The sequence below is a fragment of the Xenopus tropicalis genome, chromosome 7 (assembly GCF_000004195.4).
Source record: "Xenopus tropicalis strain Nigerian chromosome 7, UCB_Xtro_10.0, whole genome shotgun sequence".
Taxonomy (NCBI): Eukaryota; Metazoa; Chordata; class Amphibia; order Anura; family Pipidae; genus Xenopus; species Xenopus tropicalis.
The window spans coordinates 76700198-76710472 of NC_030683.2; the positions used below are offsets into that span (position 1 = coordinate 76700198).

The 10275-nt window shown below is 37.1% G+C and overlaps 1 pseudogene; it reads right to left on the reverse strand.

Moving 5' to 3' along the window:
- Nucleotides 1-2803: 2803 nt before the first annotated feature.
- Nucleotides 2804-10111, reverse strand: LOC116412359 (annotated as a pseudogene).
- Between the last annotated feature and the right edge of the window lie 164 nt (nucleotides 10112-10275).

Genomic DNA, 10275 nt, shown 5'->3' on the forward strand with positions numbered 1-10275 from the left:
GTAAGAGTTTTAATAATGGTGTTAAACTGCTATAATGCCTGCCACGGTAATATATATGATATAATATCGTTGGTTTTAGGAGTTTGGGTAGTTCTGCATTATGGACTTTTGGTCACCTCGCGAATATTGAGGAATTATGGTCCGACAGAACTTTTATTCTTTAACACCTTATACAATATCACATCAGTTGTTATAGATCGCAAGTATGCAGCCGGAATCTGAAGAGAGGACATGGCAAACAGCTTCAAAGGCCTAGCCTTAAGCACAAGGTGACATGTCAAAACTCTTTTGTGAGGATGGAGAGGAGACAGAGGATGTTGATTGCACAAAAGGAATGAAACACACACATATAATCTTTATATTATATACTATTATAAACGACAGTAACAATCACATAGTATTCTACACACACACTAAATGAGCTTTAGCACAGAAAACTGTCTCTTATTGTCTAATGTTCTTGAGGCAATAAACTTCCAAGTAAATTACACACACACACACACAATGTGCATTATGAAAAAATGTAATTGGTCATATATTTACAACAGCTATCTGAGCTAGCTTAGAGAGGCATCATGGGGTATGTAAGTGCAAGGGATTCTGGGGTCTGTCTTAATTGCTAAGGAGGTAGCACAATATTTCATTGTAGTGTTTTGCCAGCCACACCCCCGAAACAGGTAAGCAATGGGGGACTTCCAGGCTAGCATTTCAGGGACGTCATCTGAGAATACACAGAGGGTTTATAAGATAGAAGAGAATTTATTAACACTCTGAAGGAAATTAAAAACAAACCCTTAAAAAAATGTCTCACGTATTCATGGTTTCCTTCATGTGGCAGATAAGTTGGTGACTGACATCTCTTCAGAGCTTTTGTTGTTTTTCAGGGTCGTGGTGTTCATCTGCATCTCTGAAAGGAATGCTTCAGAAGACAAGTATTTCAATTTTCTCTAAAAACTCCCCCCTCTACAAAAAAAAAGTCAAAGATTTCATGGTTCCCTCATGTGGCATATTCCATAGATCTGACAATTCTTCAGACTCTTTTGATGGTTTCAGGGCTGTTCTCATTCTGCATCTCACATGAGAAGTCTTCAGAAGCAAGTATTTACCATCGTTCTCTAAAAACTCCATGAGTGACTCCTGCTTATTTTTAAAGCCTAAAAATAATATAGATTCAGAATGGTCACAGTTATTATCGATAAACTTGTCGATATTGTTCAGTTAAAAAAAGGAAGGAAAAAAATGCTAATAGTAATGTCAAGAAATAAGTATAAAAAGGGTGTATTATTTATCTGGAGTGAATTCGTAATCGTCCAAGTTGTGCTTCTTTTAGACCTAAAAAATAAAACATATGTTATAAATTGATAACAAATATAACTCAGAGAGCAGAGTGAGTGCGTGAGAGACAAGGTTCGGGGAGGGAAGTAATAATGTACTTATCTTTTTTGTAAATGTCAGGCCCATTCCACTTGGAACGTGTTCAAAAACTGATTCACTATTACCGAGGGTTACAGGTTTCCAAAAATATCCCTTATCGTTGTCTTCCATCCAGTGCCTTGGATACAATCTCTTTCTTCATGTGGATCTATATTATTGTGAGATCCTAGAATGGATGGGGTAGAAGAAAGAATTATTAATATTCACTTGGTAACGTTGACAGAAGGAATACAATTAGTGTATTGAACAATATCCACACACACACACACATAAATGTGCATATATAAAAATATATATATGGTCCATATATTTACAACAGCTATCTGAGCCCTAGCTTCAGAGGGCATCATGGGGTATGTAGTGCAAGGGATTCCTGGGGGCTGTGTCCTTCAATTGCTAATGAGGTAGCCACAAGCTATTGTTAAGGTTTTGCCAGCCACACCCCCCCCCCCGAAACAGGTAAGCATGGGGACTTCAGCAGGGCCTAGCATTTCCAGGGCACTCAATGAGAATACACAAGAGGTTTATAAGTAAAGGAACATTTATTAACACTCTGAAGGAAAAATTAAATAACACCACCCCCTTAAAAAAATGTCCAAAGTATTTCATGGTTTCCTTCATGTGGCAGATCCAGTTGGCTGACAATCTCTTCAGACTCTTTTGATGGTTTCAGGTGCTGGTGTCTCATCTGCATCTCTCATGAGGAATGCTTCAGAAGACAAAGTATTTCACAATTTTCTCTAAAAACTCCCCCCCCTCAAAAAAAAAAAAGTCCAAAGTATTTCATGGTTTCCCTCATGTGGCATATCCAGTAGACTGACAATCTCTTCAGACTCTTTTGATGGTTTCAGGTGCTGGTTTCTCATCTGCATCTCACATGAGGAATGCTTCAGAAGCCAAAGTATTTCACCATTCTCTCTAAAAACTCCAGTGATGACTCTGCTTATTTTTTAAAGCCTAAAAATAATATAGATATCAGAATGGTCACAGTCAATTATCTAAACTGTGTCGATGTATTGTTCATTAGAAAAAAAAAGAAGGGCGGAGAAAAAGAGAAAAAATGCTAAATAGTAATGTCAGAAAATAAGTATAAAATAGGTGTACTTATCTTATTCTGGATGAATTTATGGCCATTCTGATATCCAAGTTGTGCTTCTTTTTAGACCTAAAAAATAAAACATATGTTATAAATTTGATAACAAATATAACTCAGAGAGGCAGAGTGAGTGCGTGAGAGACAAGGTGTCGGGGAGGGAAGTAAATAAGTGTACTTATCTTTTTTCAAGTTGAATTCATGCCCATTCCACTTGGAACGTGTTCAGAAACCTGATTCACTATTACCGAGGGTTACAGGTTTCCAAAATATCCCTTATCGGTGGCAAGTTGGTCTTCCATCCAGTGCCTTGGATACATCTCTTTCTTCATGTGGATTCTCATATTTGAGAAGTCCTAGAATGGATGGGTAGAGAAGAAAGAATTATTAGATATTCACTTGGTAACGTATACAAACGGATACATTCAGTGATTGAACATTCAACAATTTAGGAAGACTTACCAGCAACATAATCCACTCTCATCTTATTTTGCTGTTTTCTCCAACGGTCATAAACGTACTGGCCGTACTCACGGGAAAAGCCTAGTGCTGCCTTTAAGCAAGGAGGCGTGGCATCAATAGTAAGTGGGTGGCACTTTTTAAATTTTTCAAAGGCTTCCTCCCTCAACCCACGGGAGACTTCTGGTGTTTCTTCTTGCAGGGGCTTCTGTGGCACCTCTTGACACCTGTTAAATGAATAATTAAAAAGAAACGAGTGGTTATTCCCTGCTTTCTGTATAAATCATAATTTATCTGTACTTAAAAAAAAAAAAATTGCATATGCAAAGCCATGTAAATGCTCTATTAAATTACCTTGATGTTGATGGCTGGGATTCATGCATCGCCCTCTTCATCATTTCTGCCGCTTCTACCATATTGTCAACGGTCTTCTCGCCATATATCCTTCCGGCAGTCACATTTGAATGGCCAAGCAACCTGGCAAACATGTTCCTCTGAGCATCAGTTTGAAAGTGGGAAGACCAATGTATGTCTCCATTGTCCTTCTAGCCTCTTGACTTGTGACAGGGCGCAATTTAAACCTAAGGGAAAAAATGTATGTTCAGAAATGTGAACGTTGAAACCAGTACTAAACGGGGCTAGAACGTAAGCCTATGCCAGTAATCACACGATAGCTATAGTTTCTGAGAAGAACTAACAAATACTTGTATTTGTATGCGACAATCTATACTTACTTATGATGAAGCCGGGCGATGTCATTCGTCACACGCTGAATTGGTTCCCCTGTTGACGATATGAAAAATGTCTGTGGGCATTTCCCACTCCTGATAAATGATGGCCGTATTTTTTTATAAAAAACATCAAACCACTAAAATGACAGAAAAGAAAGTCAAGTTAAAAAAAATGCTATGCAAAAAAGTCTATCACAATATGCAATGTTTGTTTGTTTCAGACATATACCTCTTCTTCTTTCTAGCAGTATAGAGGCGACTTGCTGAGTGGATGTCTTATGCCTTTTTACACCAATGACCATAACGGGTTTTGCAAGCAGATGGTATCCTCTTGCACCATTCTTCCACCTATAAGCAAAAAAGACACAAGGATCGGTAAAAATATCAAAAAGTTCACGTTCATATCATGTCAGCGGAACATAAAAAGCATGGCAGTGAAAAAATGTATCATGTATACTCACAGTCATATTTTGCACAACCCCTGGTCGCTGGAGGTATTTTAAGACAATCAGTGCCTCCAAGTAATAGACGACATAAGACTTTTCCTTCTCCAAAAGACGTCCACCCATCTTGGCCTTCTTTATTATCTGCTCAAATGTTGGTCTGGCCACTATGAGGATCCGTTGACACTCTGAGGGGTCCTTTTTGCAGATGTCAGATAGTCCAAACCTGTGAATAGGGGTAGTAAATGTTACACACCAAACCTACACACACAAAAAGCCAAAATAAATGCACAGGTACTAAAGCATACTTACTTTTTCCCCACAACGCTGGCCGAAATTCCCTTGCTCAGCCTTTGCTGCAGAGGCGAGGTCATGTCGAGATAGCGTTTGCATTTTCCGACAAGTTCTTCACTTTGATGGGATCCGCTGGACAAAGTATCTGTTTGAGATCTCACAAACCTCTTGATATGTTTCAGGTACGAAAACATTGTGGCATGAGCCGTTCCCCAAATTCTCAAGTGCCGCTAAAAAAGTCCAACGTCTTCTGTGTGTCGGTCAGGAAGCTTAAGGATGCCTTGGAGGGGTCCACAAAATACAAAAACCTGGCCACATTTGCCACCTAAATGATACACAGGAATAAATATCATTATGAGGAAATGTAGAACAGCAAAATAACAAAGGTAAACAACAAAATGTTTACATAGACAGGTGTGACTCTTACCCTCTTGTGACCATCTTCTTACTTGTAATTCTTGCTGCAGATAATTTTCGGGAAGCGAGCAAGAACACCACATTCAAGAGAGTGTTTTCTATACATGCCTGCAGCCATCATTCTTCTTCTAAGCAGAACGTAATTTGAATGGTCTCGCTCCTAGTCCAAAGAAAAATATATTTAGAAATGATTGAAATCTGTACTTATTACAACATGGACCGGTGTCAAATGACCGGAAGCCAAAGTTTAACAGGTATTTTCTTCTAAAGCATTCAAAATAACAAATGGTTTTCAGGATAGGGCAATTATTGGGGGAGGGTAGAATAGATTTTTTTAGTTAAAAAATTTTAGTTAAAATTTTTTTAAATGTTACTTTTCCCTTTAAAATACGCTTGTTAACTTACTGTTCAAGCCCTCCAACAAGATTGTGTTCTCCACTCTTTCCATATTCCTTGCCGTCATCATCATAATCATCATCATCGTTGTCATCAGTCAAGGGGTCTGCATTGGTCTCCTCTGACTCAACAGGACTGTATTATAAAAATCAACAAAATGTTCAGATTGAAAAAAGTTGAAACACATACTGCTATGTAGACAGGTGTAGATTAGATGTACATATGACACTTATACTTACAGGTCAAGCTCAGGTCCCTGCATCTCCACCTCTTGTTCATTCACAGGCCTACGAAGTTCTCCTCATCTGACTCGATGGGGCTAAAATAATAAAGATCAACTAAAGTTCAGAAAGGATTGAAACAACAAAAAAAAAAACATGCAACGCATATTACAAAAGTAGAGGTTAATATTAGTATCTGTACAGGTGTAGATTAGATGTACATATACACTTATACTTACAGGTCAAGCTCAGTCCCTGCATCTCCACCTCTGTTCATTCACAGGCTTACAAAGTCCTCCTCATCTGACTCGATGGGTTCTAAAATAATAAATATCAACTAAAGTTCAGAAAAGATTGAAACACAAAAAAAAACCATGCACACATATTACAAAGTAGAGTGAATATTAGATGCACATATGGCAAGTATACTTACAGCCTGTTGTACAACAGGTCGCTGTTTCTGCACTGCTTCAGCATTCAAGGGTCTGGAGTTTACCTTCTCATGCATTTTGGCCAATTGTGACATTAGGAAGTCAATGCTCTCCTGAAGTGACTGAAGTGTAGGTTGCTGTTTCTGCCCATTTTCAGCATTCAAGGGGCTGGGGCTTATCATCTTATGTGACCTGACAGGGCAATATTGATAAACATCAACAACATTTCAGAAACAATGAATAACAATGTGCAAATTACAATGTAGACAGGTGAATCTTAAAAGAACATATGCCGAGTATACTTACAGGTCCAGACCTTTACAAGGGGCCTGTGTCTCCACTACTTTCATCTGCTGGCCAATTGACGTTCACCTTGTTTCTGTCCATATTTGATGGACGGATGCTCTCTTTCATGGCACAGCTGTAATGCAACAAAAGATTGATTGTTAAGAAGAAATAAAAACAAACAATAATATTAAAGACATATGGACATACATGTCTAGACACAGCCAGACAGGAGCAATACATACCTTGCTGACTCTTGCTTCCCCTCAATATAGCAGCCATTTATCTCCAGGAACTGGCGACAAAAAATTGTTTAGGATCAGAATCCTCATAGTCCAGGTCTTCATAATTAACAATACTTAGCCCTTCCAGGATTGCTCCTCATCTTCTCCTCTTGCTTCTTGCATCACAAATTCCAATTTCTTGGTTATCTGCATGTTTCATGCAGGCCTCCTCAGATGAAAAGGCAATTTGCCTGTAAGCTTCAGGCAAAACTTGCAGGCAAGATGATAGCGGTTAGGTGTCTTCTTAGATCCATTTTCAAATAAAATTAAAAAGCCAAAATGAAGTAACGGTTTCTGTGATTCACAAAAGGAAGGCAAAGCTACAGGAGCTGTTACTTCAATGATTCACAAAATGAGGTATGGTTCAAATGAGAGCAGGAGGGAATATTTATACCAGCCAACAAGTATAGCAACCAATAGAATCAAGACATGGAAGACAATACCTGGCTAGATTTTTGTGTATTATCAAACTTCATCTTTATAGGGATTACAGTTACAGTGTTACAGTTTCTGCTACAGCTTAACATTCTTTCACACCTGTTGCTGATCAGTATGTACGGTACCAGGGGGATTAGTCAAGTTGTCAAAAACTTAATCTCTTCTGGCATGGGAGTCTAGGGGATTAGGCTGCATACCTTACAACAATCTTATCTGACAGTGGTACCAACTGTATTAGAGCTTTCATGCAAAGAAGTTAGAATTGATTGGGGTTTACTATCAAATCTGAACTTTCTAAGTTTTAGCTTGGTAAATGCTTTTTCCAATAATAAAAACAGACCAAAAATGTAGTTTTTGTTCCAAATCATTGACTTGCAAAAAGAGGAATGAAACACACACACACACACACACATATATCTTTAAAATTCCAAACTATTTGTGGATAGATATATAATATATATATATATATATCCACAAATAGTTTGAAATTTCAAAGATATGTGTGTGTGTTTCATTCCTCATTTGCAAATCAAATGATTTGGAACAAAAACTACATTTTTGGCCTGTTTTTATTACTGGAAAAGCATTTACCAAGCTAAAACTATGTATATTATATATATATATATATATAATATATAATATATATATATATTATATATATATATATAATATATAATATATCTACAGACATACACAAACACAATATTTTACACACATACAGCTTGACCTTAGCACAGAACAACTGCACATTTGTTTAATGTCTTGTAACAATAACCTTTACCCCAATATCCACATAGATATTGTAGATTGGACACAGAATGACTTCTGAATCTATTGGTATGAAAGCAACGAGCAGTTGCAGATTTCAAAAAGTAAACCACACAGAGAGATGTCTATTTCAGACTTCCAGGTGTGCATCTATATGCTACGTTGCCCCGGGGGTCACCTCAGAAACTTTTGATGGGGGCACATTTCAGAGTTTAGCATTCTGTGTGTATGGCCATATGCCATTGTTTTAAATTACCAAAAATGTCTGGCCCCATCTAAGGGCTCCCCCTGCATACTTGAAATCTATACACATAAATATACACACAGCCTAATATATGAACATTTATAAGCTAAATACATTCGTACAAACTACTTTTTTTTAAGCAAAACTTAAAAAATTAAGAATTTGATAGTAAACCTCCAACAATTGTAACCTTATTGGCAATACAGTTTAGAACATTGTCAGATAAAGTTGTTATAAGGTATGCAAGTATGCAGCCGAAGTCTGAAGGTAAGGACAAATGGCAACAGGCTTCAAAGGCCTAGCCTTCAAGTACAAGGTGACATGTCACACATCTTTAGTGAAGATGGAGAGGAGACAGAGGATGTTGATTGCACAAAGAGGAATGAAACACACACATATATCTTTAAAAATTTCAAACTATTTGTGGATATATATATATATATATATAATATATATATATATATATATATATATATACATATATTATATATATATATTATATATATATTAATATAAACTAGAAAAGATCCCTGCACTCACCCATTATCAATATATAAAGGACATTAAGGCATTCTGTGCATTAAGCTACTAAGAAATGCCCTACCCTTTAGCAAACAGGGATTGTTTGTCCATATATTGCAATATACTTCAAGCTTGCCCAACTATGTCAAAGTCATCCCTTCTGGCCAGTCCTACACTGAATTTTGTGATTTATTAAGAATTCTAACTGCTTTAATATACATTTAGCAAAGGAAGCCAATTTTTACCTGCAACATGTTTACTTCTTAAGGTTAAAACCCCCCATATGTTGCAGGTAAAACTTAGTCACTTTGCTAAATGTATATTGAAGCAGTAGAATATAGATATGTATATAGTTATATTAGTTGGAATGGTTATTTTTAGATATGCACATTTGTCTTTGTAACTCATTTTTAGTAAATTCTTATTGTTGCAAGACATTTGAAAATAGATTGGTTGATTTGTGCTTAGTTTAAGCTGTGTGTTAGTAAGGATGGATAGATAGATGATAGATAGATAGATAGATAGATAGATAGATTTTAAAAATGGTTTTAAACCTATAATGCCTGCTTTGTAAGTTTTGGATGTCTCTGTTCAATTAATATGTTTGTTTCAGGAGTCTTGGGGATTATGCATTATGGACTTTGTCACCTCAATTGAGGAATTAGTCTCACAACTTTCTTTTACACCTTATGACATATCACATCAAAGTTGTTATAAGGTATGCAAGTATGCAGCCGGAATCTGAAGGAAGGGACAATGGCAACAGGCTTCAAAGGCCTAGCCTTAAAGCCAAGGTGACATGTCACACATCTTTTGTGAGGATGGAGAGGAGACAGAGGATGTTGATTGCCACAAAGAGGAATGAAACACACACATATATCTTTAAAATTTCAAACTATTTGTGGAATATATATATATATACAGACATACACAAACACAATATATTTACACACATACAGCTTGACCTTAGCACAGAACAACTGCTCTATTGTCTAATGTCTTCGAGCAATAAACTTTTATCCAAGTAAATTACACACACACACACACACACATAAATGTGCATATATAAAAATATATATATGGTCCATATATTTACAACAGCTATCTGAGCCCTAGCTTCAGAGGGCATCATGGGGTATGTAGTGCAAGGGATTCCTGGGGGCTGTGTCCTTCAATGCTAATGAGGTAGCCACAAGCTATTGTTAAGGGTTTTGCCAGCCACACCCCCCCCCCGAAACAGGTAAGCATGGGGACTTTCAGCAGGGCCTAGCATTTCCAGGGCACTCAATGAGAATACACAAGAGGTTTATAAGTAAAGGAACATTTATTAACACTCTGAAGGAAAATTAAATAACACCACCCCCTTAAAAAAATGTCCAAAGTATTTCATGGTTTCCTTCATGTGGCAGATCCAGTTGGCTGACAATCTCTTCAGACTCTTTTGATGGTTCAGGTGCTGGTGTCTCATCTGCATCTCTCATGAGGAATGCTTCAGAAGACAAAGTATTTCACAATTTTCTCTAAAAACTCCCCCCCCTCAAAAAAAAAAAAGTCCAAAGTATTCATGGTTTCCCTCATGTGGCATATCCAGTAGACTGACAATCTCTTCAGACTCTTTTGATGGTTTCAGGTGCTGGTTTCTCATCTGCATCTCACATGAGGAATGCTTCAGAAGCCAAAGTATTTCACCATTCTCTCTAAAACTCACAGGTGATGACTCTGCCTTATTTTTTTAAAGGCCTAAAAATTAAATTATAGTATCAGATGGTCCACAGTCAATTATCTAAACTGTGTCGATGTATTGTTCATTTAGTA